The sequence below is a fragment of the Colobus angolensis genome, unplaced genomic scaffold, assembly GCF_000951035.1.
Source record: "Colobus angolensis palliatus isolate OR3802 unplaced genomic scaffold, Cang.pa_1.0 Scaffold56, whole genome shotgun sequence".
Classification (NCBI taxonomy): domain Eukaryota; kingdom Metazoa; phylum Chordata; class Mammalia; order Primates; family Cercopithecidae; genus Colobus; species Colobus angolensis.
This window is the reverse complement of record NW_012119154.1, coordinates 4,683,607-4,693,505: the sequence shown is the minus strand read 5'-3', so window position 1 is coordinate 4,693,505 and position 9,899 is coordinate 4,683,607. Positions and strand designations below refer to the sequence as shown.

At 45.0% G+C, this 9,899-nt stretch overlaps 1 protein-coding gene across 1 annotated transcript in view; it reads right to left on the bottom strand.

Annotated features, from left to right (window-relative positions):
- GPD1L (glycerol-3-phosphate dehydrogenase 1-like) overlaps positions 1-3,078 on the bottom strand; it is a 57,881-nt gene extending 54,803 nt beyond the window's left edge. Inside the window, exon 1 of the mRNA XM_011961624.1 lies at positions 2,929-3,078. The gene's annotated coding sequence lies outside the window, so the exon portion shown is untranslated. The remainder of the gene's footprint in view (positions 1-2,928) is intronic.
- Between the last annotated feature and the right edge of the window lie 6,821 nt (positions 3,079-9,899).

The window sequence follows — 9,899 nt, the reverse complement described above, 5'->3', positions numbered from 1 at the left end:
TGTTAGCCAGGATGGTCTCGATCTCCTGACCTCGTGATCCGCCCGTCTCGGCCTCCCAAAGTGCTGGGATTACAGGCTTGAGCCACCATGCCCGGCCGGACCACCAGTCTTAAGCAAGGATGGCAGAGAACCAAACTGTCCATGGCGCTTCAAACAAGCATATTCTATATCCTAGCACAAATTTTTTAGATAAATACATTCTGCAGGCCCATCTATTGATAATGGAAAGAACCACGTAGTACAAATTCTAACAGCCACCTGGCACCTGGTCTCTGTTGACACAGTAACTGAAAGACTATACACCCCTGCCCTCATTCCTGGATAATGAGAATCACTGAAAACCATTTGCAAACATCCACCAGAGTCTCAATGATGCAAAATCTCAGCTTTCAAACCTGAGCTCTACACCAGACATGCTAGGTAATCCAGAACAAACAAACCTCTTTTCTGCTCATGTTTCTAGGTCCTCTACAGCTGGAATGTCACTCTCCACCTTCCTCATACCTGCTTATTATGAAGGGAAAAATGAAATAAGAAATCATGACTAAATTATTTCTCATGCATTGCTAATAGTTCTGGCTTCTACCCACATATAGGCAGATGGTTCAGTATAAGGCTATTCACTGCAGAACTCTTAGAATATCCATCAAGAGCAAACTGATTAAACAAAAGTGTATCTATGCCCAGGAATATTACAAAAGTATAAAAAAGAATGAAATGTTCTTTATGTATAGATATGGAAAAGGCTTCAAGACACAGTTACATGAAAAAGCAAGGAGAAAATAAGTATGTAGAGCTCCACTGCATATGTAGCTACACATAGTATTGACATTTTAATTAGTAAACATTTAAATTTAGTCCCAATAGCCACATTTCAAGTGGGCAGGAAGGCGGAGAACTTCAACCACTCTACTGCCTAGTATCTGTGTAACTTAGAACACATTACATAACTTCTGTAAGCTCAGACTTATTATAAAATAAGGATGATGACAAGACAGTACCTCATACTGTGAGGATTAACTGAGATAACACATTAAGTGCTCAAGGGGTTACCCGGGATAGTCCTTACTACTGAATCTAACGTTTGTGCAGCTGTGGGCCAAAGCAGAGCACGAGCTGACTGTGTCAGGCAAGGCCTCACAGATGGGTTCTACTTGGGTAGAAGTAACTATTTCAAGTAGTAGTAAATTTAAATATAAATAGTAGTAAAATTAGTAGTAGTAAATCACTCCAAGCTAGATGCTGTCAGTCACCACCCCAATCCCTACCCCAGCTGGCTACTGTAAGTCACAGCACCCTTTTCTGGCAAAGATACTCTCTTCCCCAGAATCCTTCTCAACACAAAACTCTGCAGTCACCATCAATCAGCTATAATCAGCACTTGAGATGAAATCTATCTGCCATCATTGCTGGTCCTGGTTGTGAGGCTCAGAATCATGTTACTCAAACTCACAAGAGTTCATTTTAAGCAGGTTACCGTAAGATTTATTGTTTAAAACAAGATCCTTTGCTCTGAAATTAGACTGGGACAAGTATAAACCATTGTCCAAGACAAACGTGAATGCATGGTCACTTAATGATATGTGATAATGCAAATTTATCCAAAATCATTTCTAACATTTATATAACATGTTACAGTTGTCAAAGTGTTTACACACGCAGAATTTCAACAGACAACCCACACAGTGGAGAACCATGGAGTACAGTCTACAAAAGGCACTTCCTGTCACTGGGTGGATCCACTCAAGAAACCCAACTTATGAAAGTTCAACCGGGCCAGGCGCGGTGGCTCACGCCTGTAATCCCAGCGCTTTGGGAGGCCGAGGCAGGCGCATCACGAGGTCAGGAGATTGAGACCATTCTGGCTAACACGGTGAAACCCCGTCTCTACTGAAAATACAAAAAATTAGCCAGGCGTAGTGGCACATGCCTGTAGTCCCAGCTACTCGGGAGGCTGAGGCAGGAGAATTGCTTGAACCCGGAAGGTGGAGGTTGCAGCGAGCCAAGATCACGCCACCGCACTCCAGCCTGGGTGACACAGTGAGACTCCATCTCAAAAAAAAAAAAAAGTTCAATCTACAAAAAAGGGGTTTAGATGCTTGAAGACATTTCCATCGAGCTGAGGTAGCTACATGAATTACTAATTTCATCTTGGGGATATTTCTGTCCAGATAGCCAGTGTTAGGGCTATTAGGTTAGAGTTTTCCTCCTCCTCCAGGACTGGAAAAACACAAATCCTTTGGTTCTTTTTTTGCCTATAACACATGCAAACCACTTCCTCTCTTCAGCACTGGAAAAACCAGGTAGAGAAAATCCAAATGATAAGGCTACAGTTTTCTTAGAACATACATGTGCATCTGCAGAACCACTCTGGCTGTAATGATAATGAGAGGTGAAGCCAGCTGGACTTCCTGGGTCGAGTGGGGACTTGGCACCAATCAGCACTCTGTAAAAATGCACCAATCAGCACTCTGTGTCTAGCTAAAGGATTGTAAATGCACCAATCAGCACTCTGTATCTAGCTAAAGGATTGTAAACACAGCAATCAGCACTCTATAAAATGAACCAGTCAGCAATCTGTAAAATGGACCAATCAGTGCTCTGTAAAATGGACCAACCAGCAGGATGTGGGTGGGGCCAAATAAGGGAATAAAAGCTGGCCACCCCAGCCAACAGTGGCAACCCACTCGGGTCCCCTTCCACACTGTGGAAGCTTTGTTCTTTGCTCTTCAAAATAAATCTCGCTGCTGCTCACTCTTTGGGTCTGCACTATCTTTATGAGCTGTAACACTCACTGCAGAGGTCTGTGGCTTCACTCCTTAAGTCAGCGAGACCACGAACCCACTGGAAGGAATAAACTCCAGACACATCTGAACATGTGAAGGAACAAACGCCGGACACACCATCTTTAAGAACTGTAATACTCACTGCGAGGGTCTGTGGCTTCATTCTTGAAGTCAGCGAGACCAAAAACCCACCAGAAGGAACCAATTCCAGACACAGTAAGAATGAGAAACTGTTTTACTACCTAGGACAGTGTTTCTCCAACTGAAGGTTATACAGGTACAAAATAAATACAATGAGAAAAGATCACAGTTAATCACCCACAGTAACATTTGCTACTGTGAAACATTTGTTTCTGGTTGGATAGGAAGTGTCCTCTATCATAATGTAAAATTGTATGTCAGTTAGTTGCAAGTCAAAAAATTTAAAGCCACAGATTTAGGAAACTATGAATCTCCTGAACACATGGACTAGAAAAGCATCTGGCCTGATTAGCACTACAGCTTGAAAAGTGCCTATTAAGCTCATGAAGGTTTGCCTTCTCTTACTCTTGTTAGAACCCAAGCACCACATGGAGAAGCCTGAGCTAGCCTGCTGAAGGATGAGAGACATGTGGGCTGGTCACTCCGGTCACACTGGCTGAAGCCTGCCCACTGCTAGATGTGAAGGAGGTCATCTAGGACCAAGAGTCCCAGCCATGCTGGGTGTGGTGGCCCATGCCTGTAATTCCAGTACTTTGGGAGGCCAAGGCGGGAGGATTACTTGAGAGCCCAGGTGTTCGAAATCAGCCTGGGCAACATAGTGAGACCCCCACCTCTATGATGAAATCTGAAAATTAGCCAGGCAGGGTGGTGTGTGCCTCTAGTCCCAGCTACTCGGGAGGTTAAGGTGGGAGGATTGCTTGGACCTTGGAGGTTGAGGCTGCAATGCATTGTGATCATGCCACTGTACTCCAGCCTAGGTGACAGAGTGGGACTCTCAAAAAACAACAACAACAAAAAGGTGGGTGAGAGTATCCAACCAACTCACCAGCCAACCACAGCCATATGAGTGAGCCTGGGCTAAATCAGCAGAAAATCTGGCCCAGGTTAGCCCAAATTGTTAAACCCCAGAATCTTGAGCTAATAAATGATTGCTGTCTGAAGTCACTAAGTTTGGGGGTAGACTGTTAGGCAGTGAGAGATGACTGATTCAGCTCTCCTCTTCCAATTGTGGAAGAGACTGAGCCTGAAAGCAGAATAACTACAAAGTGTCACCAGTATAAACTTATGGGAGCCCAGGACACTTCTGGCACAATGAGCTTAGTTCCTGACATCACCAAGGTGGGGAGGAGGAAAGGGAAAGGAGAATGGTGACACAGATCGTAAGGACCCCAGAAACCACCATCCACCTGCAACTACTGAGAGACTTGGGGATGCTACTTGGCCTGCTAGAGACAAGATTTAGGGGATATGTGACTGTTCTGTCCAAAGGGACATGACTTAGAGAAGAGGAGGCTCACCCAGGTGTTGCTCTGGGGTTAACAACAGGTAAAAGTTAGAGGCGATAGATTTTTAGCTTAGATTTTTCTAAGATTTTTCTTCACATACAAAGAAGAAAAAAAAATAAGAGTTTTCTAACAATTAATCTTCTAATTAATTTTAAGATTAATTGCCTTGAAAATAGTAAACTATAATCATCTGTCATAGCTACAGGAGAAGGGATGACTACATTGGTGGGAAACTGAATGAGATGATTTTTAAGGCCTTGCTTCCATTTTATTTCTCAGAAGGGGAATATAAAATTGGATTTTTGTTGGGAGGATACTCAACATTTTTATGAAAATGGTATTTGTCCTCATGTAAAAGTATGCTTCACACTGAAAATGGTAAGAATTTACAGAAACATGGTCTTTGGGGTTAAAAGGATCTGAGTTTCAAGTTCACATTATTAAGTGTTGACCTAAGCAAGTTTTCTCTAAATCTTAGTTATGTCATCTAACATAGGGATAATAATAGTACTCCACAGGCCTGTTATAATGTTTAAATGAAATAACACCATGTACATGACACACAGAAAATGATCAATTATTATATTTATGCCTCTTAAGGAACAGAAGGAGATGGAATGGAAGAATGAAGCAAGAGGTGAAGGTTAAGAAATGAAAGGTTAAGGTAAGAAACTGAGAGCTCTCGACTCATTCCTAGAATAGTAATCATTATCATATTATATACATATTTTTTTATAGGGTTTCCCTCCTGTCACCCAGGCTGGAGTGCAACGGCGCCATCTTGACTCACTGCAGTCTTCACCTCCTGAGCTCAAGTGATTCTCCTGCCTTAGCCTCCCAAGTGGAATGGGTGGGACTACAGGCACATGCCATCATGCCCAGCTAATTTTTATATTTTTTGTAGAGACAGGGTCTCACTAAGTTGTCTAGGCTGGTCTTGAACTCCTAGGCTCAACCAATCCACCTGCCTCAGCCTCCCAAAGTGTTGGGGTTACAGGTATGAGCCACTGCACCATGATTTTTATTTATATTTTATTTATTTATTTTTTAAATTTAGAGACAGGGTCTTGCTATGTTTCTCAGGCCGGACTCAAATTGTGGGGCTCAAATGATTCTTCCACCTCAGCCTCCCAAAGTGTTGAGGTTATAGACATGAGCCACTGCACCCAGCCACACTCATGATTTGTACACTGAACAGGTGTGTGAGATGAAGGAAACAGGTGATTAAATATTACTTTTTAAAAAGCTGTACAAACTTTCTCACCTTAGCCCACGAGGGAACTCTAAATCTCTTCCCAGTTCATCTCCAGTCCATCCTATCAACTCTCACTCCAACTTCCAAGGTAGAAGTGTGTCCGTGTGCCTGTCCTCAGGGAAGGATTATTTCTGCCCGTAAAGGAGCTAACTTAGTCACTCAAATTGTTTCTGAGCTCTCGGTGTGGCGAGAATCACAACCGAAACTGAGTAGCGCAGACAAAAGGGTGTCCAGGGCAGATGAACAGCCAGGATGCTGCACCCAGCCGATCCCAGCAGACCAAAAAAAAAAGTCACAGGTCCAGTTTCACTCATCAGTGCAAAGTGGGCCAAAGCGCTCCTTGACCTTCAGTATCAGAGAAAATGTCAGGCTGTGGGGTGACGTGAAAACAAGGACAAGAGATAGGCAACTCCCAAGGACACTCCTCCAGCTGTCTATCAGCCACTCTCCTCGTCTCCTGTCTTCTCTCCCATCCTCTGCCTCTCTACCCCTTGGCCAAACCCCAAACCAGCCCATTTTGTGACTTAATGACAACTCTGATCAAGGATGATGAAACTAATAATACTAATAGCAACTATCATTTATGAGTGCTAGTCACCATGCACTCTCCCCAGATCATTTCATTTAATCCTAACCATAATCCCAGACAGCAGGTATCAACATATGATTCTTAGAGAGAAGCACTTTTCCCAAGGCCTCAGACCTGCCAAGTGGGGGACCCAGGCAGTCAGATTCCCAAGCTCTTTCTTATACCACTGCACTACCCTGCCTCCAAAGGAGATTGAGGATGTGTTTCTGGACATATGCTTCCTATCACAAGGGTTTGGCTGTAAATACAGCCCTGAGGTTTTAACTCTAGAACTTTATTTTGCACTGTATCTGGGTGATCTTCCCAAGGTCCTGGCTTAAAAAAAGAAATTTTGGGCCAGGCACTGTGGCTCACACCTGTAATCCCAGCACTTTGTGAGGCCAAGGCGGGCAGATTACTTGAGGCCAGGAGTTCAAGACCAGCCTGGCCAACACGTCAAAACCCTGTCTCTACTAAAAATACAAAACTTAGCTGGGTGTGGTGGTGCCTGCCTGTAATCCCAGCTACTCAGGAGGCTGAGGCATGAGAATCACTTGAACCCAGCAGATGGAGGTTGCAGTGGGCCAAGATTGTGCCATTGCACTCCAGCCTGGGTAACACAGCTGACTCTGTCTGAACAACAACAAAAACAAAAAAAGAAAAAAGAAATTGTTTCATCTTTGAAAGAACCTGAGAAGCTTTTGTTGCTTTTCCAAATCAAAGTCCCAGAGCCAGGAAAAGTCATGCAGGTTAGGAAGTCCCTCCCTGCACCTGCGGCAGTGGGCAGCACAGCAGGGCTCCGCTGGATGCATGAGGGCCCCTCCTCTGGCCTCCTCTCTTTAATCTGTGTAGAGAAAATGAGCTTCACCAAAGAACAGGACAAGGGCATGTTATACAACACGTTTACTTTCCTGCCCAGGACCTTCCTGGCTGAAGCGCCCTGGCAAGCCAGCTAAATTCAATAGTCTGGTAACTGTATTGCAACTGATGACAACTGACTTGGGAGAGGCACTCCATGTGAGGGTTCTCATATATGACAAACACTTTTATTTACACAAGCAGGCTAAGCTGCCTTAAAGTTCCAAGTATAAATATTGCTCAAGCAACCTGACATTCCTGAGGTAAGAACCAGATCCGGAAGGCTAGGTCTATCTCTTCTTGATCTGTATTAAATTTGGCAAAAGGCTAAAGTTCCTTAAGAAAAAAAAAACTCATTCTCAGGGGATATGATTAAGCAAGTCTGGTTTCAGTGGTAATTCTGACACAAGTGGTTTTGGGACCACACTTTAAGAAACACGATTTAAAATGTAAGCAGTTATTCCATTCCACTTGGCATTTCCTTCGGTCTTATCTTCCATGCCCTCACTGATCTCAGACCTGAAGGTAAGTTGTTTAAGGACAGGGACTGTGTCCAGCTGTGTCTGCATCCCTGGTCAGACCACAGTATCTACACTCAAATGTCTGCTGACCAGAGCTGAACATCCCTCTGGGGCTTCTCCATGTTGTTTTCAGTTCCTGAGTTCCTGAATCCTTCTGGGGAGGTCGTGATCCTCTCTCTAGGACTTGAGTATCTCTGTACCCAAGGCAGTGGCACAGAAGCCAAGAATTGTTCCCGTCTAATCCCATAATTAATGAAGCCAGGCAGCCAGCCCAAACTATCAGCACATTTCTCAATTGCTCTGCTTCAGCATCACTGGCCAAGTTCTACTCCATTTCCCTGGGCTGGAGTGGGCCAAGGAAACAGTCAAGCACACCAGAATGAAGAAGCCATGGGCAGGCAGCCAAATCCCAGCAGAGGGGGCAGGAGGCTCACTTCACTACTCTTGCTCCAGGCCCAGTTCCAGCATGGCAGAGCTGTGTTACTTGTCCTGCACCTTGCAAATTAGGAAAAGGGGCTGTCATCTGTGGAATTTTACAGAATAGAAAACTAATGTTAAAAAAACAAGTGCTAAATGGGTGCCTTTCAAATGGCATAGGCCAACAGGGGAGCTGACACTGCACTCAAGTGACCTTGAGATTAAAACTGGCAAAGCCAAGCTGAAAGACCAAATTAAGCTCTGCAGCAGCAAGGTACCAACTCTATTAAATGTTGTGTAGAACATTCTGTTGTTGGTTGAAAAATGCAGCTCACAGAAAAGTATACAATACCCTAGTATTCGTAGGGTGGAGGGGGAAAGGAATATATGTAAGCATTCACTTGCATGGAATTCCTCCAGAAAGGACAGAAGTAATTCCTAACACTGGTTTTCCTTCAGGAGGTATTCAGGGGGGATAAATGTGGATGGGTGATGTTTCACTGTTTTTCGTACGCTTTGGTTTTTGTTTTTTATTTTTTGTTTTGTTCTCTTCTTTTGAGACAGGGTTTCACCCCCTTTTTTGAGACTAGAGTACAATGGTGCGATCTAATTTCGGCTCATTGCAACCTCTGCCTCCCAGGCTCAGGCTATTCTCCTGCCTTAGCATCCCAAGTACCTGGGACCACAGGCATGTGCCACCATGCCCAACTAATATTTTATTTTTTGTAGAGGCGGGGTTTCACCATGTTGCCCAGGCTAGTCTCAAACTCCTAGGCCCACCTCAGCCTCCCAAAGTGCTGGGATTACAGGCATAAGCCACGGCGCCCGGCCCTGGTTGTTAAACAATGTGAATGTATTATTCAATCAAATATCATTATGGTTTTAAAAATTAGTTTTGAGGCAGGGAGCGGTTGCTCATACCTGTAATCCCAGCTACTCAAGTGGATGAGGCACAAGAATCGCTTGAATCCGGGAGGTGGAGGTTGCAGTGAGCCAAGATCGTACCACTGCAGTCCAGCCTGGGCAAGAGTCTTAGTATTGACTTAACATACGCCAGGCACTAGGGTAGATGCCCTTCTCAAAAGTTGGAGACAGATAATCAAATAACTCCTTATAAAACAATGATACAGGCCAGTAATAGGGACACAGAGAGAGGCCAGTGGCCTTGCTGGGATGGAAAAGTGAAGAACCAGGTAAGGTTTCCTTCAATAAGTACTTTCTGGGCCAAGTCTTGAAAGAGTAAAACTAAGACCAACTACCTAGGACCAACTGCTGCAGCACTTCTGATGCCTGTCACGCCACAGAAAACCCGGTAAACAGGAGCACTGCAAGGACATCATCACTCTTAACTATTGTACACCAGTCCCTCCAATGTGGCAAAAGGAGTGTACAGCAATGAAAAAAGGCTTAGGAACAGCAGATGCTACACTTTGCTTCCTTCCCCCTTCACACCCCCACCTCTACATTCACCCAGACACACCAAAGAATCCCACAGTGTACGTTTGATTAAGGGTACCAGAAGAACTGACATTTCTAAAGTGCTCCATAAAATGTTAAAGTCAAATAAGGCCCCCAAGAGTCTCAAAGCTTCGCAAACATCTCGGCAAGGAAGAATTCTCAACGCCTCAGGGGAGCGGCCTGTTGAAACTTGGATTTTCTTCCTGATACGACGCGCCTAAGATAGTGGACCTATCAGAAGCGGGGGCGAGACGGGCACCTTGAAGGGTAGAGCCTGCCCCGCCCGTGACCTGGGCAGCAAGAGACCTTTAGCCCTCTCCGCCTCGGTTTCCTCAACCGAAACTGCACTAAGAATGCTCGAGCCTCCTCCAAGTCCTTGACCCAGGAGATCCGCCGTGGAGAACAGAGTAAGCCCTTAGGATGTTGTGCAAAACACCCAGGCGTGGCAAGCAGGTGGCTTCTGTGCGCTCAGTAACGGGGGCGCAGACAGGTGCCCGCGTGCGCGGGATGCCCTCTCTCCGCGCTGTCCCCCGCACGCACGCGGGCCCA